Raw genomic sequence first — 4,194 nt, 5'->3', positions numbered from 1 at the left:
AATACAAAAAACCCTGACAAAAGGTAAATATTGTGGCTATACAAAAAGGTGGCTAAGAAGGAAGTTAAAGCTAAAAGAGTTTGTCATTAACCATTTTTCATTTAGAAAGACATTTAGAAAGGTAATTGTAAAGTGAAATAACTCTAATGGTACAAATAATCCCACAAGTTCCAACTTTTTTCTTTAGAGGTATTTATAACCAAAATAAATTATGTTTTAAAATTCTGGTAAAGATTTCCCTAAAGGGGCTACAATATTATAGAATATAGAAAATACTAGAAGTGGAATCAAGAAAAATGGACTCATTTTGCTTTTAACAATTAATAATTGTGTTATGGTGAATAAATCACTTCGATTTTCTGAACCTCAGTGTCCTTATCTGTAAAATGAAACTAATAATACTCGCAGTAACTACTTCAGTAGGTTGCTGTGAAACTCAAATGCAATTTTGTCAAATAAATATACAGAGTCTCCAAAAAGCCATAGTAAAATTTTAGGCTATTTAAAAACCATTCAAAGAACACTTGAACAATTCAGTATCCTTGAGCTTTTAGGTATAGCCATAATATTAACCCTATATTAGGGTTTCTTGTAATATAAAATATTAGATAAATGTGAAGTGGTAAGTAGATGTGAATATAATTTTTGTTACACTTTGTATAAATGTTTGTAATTTTTTTATTTGATGAAAGTGATATACTTTTTATTGATTCTGATATTTTTTCTCATAATAACCTTCATTTAGTATATAAATTAGGATATATTTGTGACATATTCTTAAACTCTATTTCTTTTTAAAATGCAAAGTATGCTCATACTCTGTTGCATTCTCATCACTCTCTTTTTTGAATTCCTGCTGAGATTCAATATAACTCAAGTATTTCTTGTGAGGCCATTATTTATCTAACATTTTTAGATGCTATCATATGGGGAAACACAAAAGGAGTACATAAATTGTTTTTAAAAAGTTTATATTCATTGCTAGATTAGACCTCTACTGTAATACTCAAAATACTAAGTTGTATCTCTGATTTGATGGATTTCAGCATCACAAATATCAGTTTTGGAGCAGCCCAAGTAAAAGTGTTAGAGTGTGGGAGTTTGTCAAAGATATAGTTAGGGAGCTCTATGTATTTTCAACGAACTGCCAGTATTTTGATTTTTGTGATTAGAAGTCAGTTTTCTAATGGGTTTCCCTTATATGCCAGATTGGTTTATTTGAATCAATTTTGTATAATTACATAATTAAGTATAACTATTTTGTTACTATTTCCATCATATGCCTGAAAATTGTTATGAATTATTATATTATATACCTAGAATATGAATTAGTGTCTAGCAATGTACTTAACATATGACTTAGGGATTCACATTATATGTGTCTGTGTGTGTATTGATACATATATGTGTATGTATGTATGTAGAGTTTTATATCAGTAAATATATGTCGAACAAACCTTACAGATGAAAAAATTATTTAGGCCTAAAGGTGAATAAGAGGAGTAAGAGCCTGAATAGCTTTCAGGAAACTACAAAATACCATTAGCTTACACCAAGTTTCCCATGAAAGAAAAATCCCTATTTTCAAAATAATATTCTACCAATGTTGCTATATGGCATCAGGATATTGACTACAATTGCCTTTTAAAAAGTTAAAAATAAGCATCTTACAAAGGAGACTGAAAGAGTATAATGGGTATGAGGGGGCTGTACCATTAAATCAATGAGGAATCCCAATAAAGAAAAGAAATAAAAAGATGCCATCAAGAAATTTCACTATAAGAAGAGCAGATGGTCAGATGGCAAAAACAAAGATGCAAGTTGGATAACCCAATAGCTCCGTTTGTACCCTTTAAATCTCCAAAATTAGAGAAGATCCAGAACCATAGATAGACCCCATGTGGAGACCATACTGGAAGACATGGATAGTAGTCTCATATGTTGGGCAGGCCAGGATGGGATATGATATGCATTATTGGGGAGGACTTCCAATGAGATCAAAGATTCATTTGAGGATTCTCGGGCTCACTTAAAAAAAATTAGGATGAAATGTCAATTCTCAGTTTTCCATTTAAAGGTTTTCACAATCTAGTGTCTATCTAATTTTCCTAGTTTATTGCATATTCTTCACCTTCCTATCAAGGGATCATGCATGTGATTCCCTGAATTCAGCATTTAATCTCCCACTACCATAGTTTTATTATGGCTGTCTCTCATGGCTGTAACATTGTCACTTCTTACACTGATCTGTTAGAATCACTAGTTTCTCTAAAGCTCATTTCAAGTCGGTCTCCTGTGAGAAGTCTCCTAAACTTCTTATTTAATTGTTCTCACTTTCTCCTCAAATTACCCTGCGTGGGCTCCTTGATATGTACAACCCAATAGAATGCAAACTCTTTGAGAGCAGGTATTATTTTTCAATTTGTCTTTTTATCAAAACACTTGGCACACTTCCAGGAACAGTTTAAGACCTTAAAAATTTGTATTGGGTTATATTTTAGCTAAACTGCAACAACTCTGTATATTGTCTTTTTTTTTTTTTTTTTTTTTTTATTCCTACTCTTATTGATCTCTTTGTAGCGTATGACACCACTGAAAATTCCTCCTGGATATCTTTTTCTTTTTCTTTTTCTTCAGAGGGACTACACTATTTTGACTGTCTTCTTCACTCTAAGTGATCTTCCCATCTTCTTTTTTTTTTTTTTTTTTAATTTTTTATTTAATAATTACATTATATTGACACTCATTTTTGTTCCGATTTTTTTTCCCCTCCCTCCCTCCACCCCCTCCCCTAGATGGCAAGCAGTCCTTTATATGTTGGATATGTTGCAGTATATCCTAGATACAATATATGTTTGCAGAACCGAACAGTTCTCTTGTTGCGTAGGGAGAATTGGATTCAGAAGGTATAAATAATCCGGGAAGAAAAACAAAAATGCAGATAGTTCACATTCGTTTCCAGTGTTCTTTCTTTGGGTGTAGCTGCTTTTGTCCGTCATTTATCAATTGAAACTCAGGTCTCTTTGTCAAAGAAATCCACTTCCATCAAAATATGTCCTCATACAATATCGTTGTCGAAGTGTATAATGATCTCCTGGTTCTGCTCATTTCACTTAGCATCAGTTCATGTAGGTCTCTCCAAGCCTCTCTGTATTCATCCTGCTGGTCATTTCTTACAGAACAATAATATTCCATAACATTCATATACCACAATTTACCCAGCCATTCTCCAATTGATGGGCATCCATTCATTTTCCAGTTTCTAGCCACTACAAACAGGGCTGCTACAAACATTTTGGCACATACAGGTCCCTTTCCCTTCTTTAGTATTTCTTTGGGATATAAGCCCAATAGAAACACTGCTGGATCAAAGGATATGCACATTTTGATAATTTTTTGGGCATAATTCCAGATTGCTCTCCAGAATGGTTGGATTCGTTCACAACTCCACCAACAATGCATTAGTGTCCCAGTTTTCCCGCATCCCCTCCAACATTCATCATTATTTTTTCCTGTCATCTTAGCCAATCTGACAGGTGTGTAGTGGTATCTCAGAGTTGTCTTAATTTGCATTTCTCTGATCAATAATGATTTGGAACACTCTTTCATATGAGTGGTAATAGTTTCAATCTCATCCTCTGAAAATTGTCTGTTCATATCCTTTGACCATTTATCAATTGGAGAATGGCTTGATTTCTTATAAATTTGAGTCAGTTCTCTATATATTTTGGAAATGAGGCCTTTATCAGAACCTTTAACTGTGAAAATGTTTTCCCAGTTTGTTGCTTCCCTTCTAATCTTGTTTGCATTAGTTTTATTTGTACAAAGGCTTTTTAATTTGATGTAATCGAAATTTTCTATTCTGTGATCAGTAATGGTCTCTAGTTCATCTTTGGTCACAAATTTCTTTCTCCTCCACAAGTCTGAGAGATAAACTATTCTATGTTCCTCTAATTTATTTATAATCTCGTTCTTTATGCCTAGGTCATAGACCCATTTTGATCTTATCTTGGTATATGGTGTTAAGTGTGGGTCCATGCCTAATTTCTGCCATACTAATTTCCAATTATCCCAGCAGTTTTTATCAAATAATGAATTCTTTTCCCAGAAGTTAGGGGCTTTGGGTTTGTCAAACACTAGATTGCTATAATTGACTATTCTGTCTTGTGAGCCTAGCCTTTTCCACTGATCCAC

Source organism: Antechinus flavipes, chromosome 6 (assembly GCF_016432865.1).
Source record: "Antechinus flavipes isolate AdamAnt ecotype Samford, QLD, Australia chromosome 6, AdamAnt_v2, whole genome shotgun sequence".
In the NCBI taxonomy this organism is placed as follows: domain Eukaryota; kingdom Metazoa; phylum Chordata; class Mammalia; order Dasyuromorphia; family Dasyuridae; genus Antechinus; species Antechinus flavipes.
The sequence above is the reverse complement of the archived record's forward strand: the minus strand, read 5'-3'. Positions refer to the sequence as shown.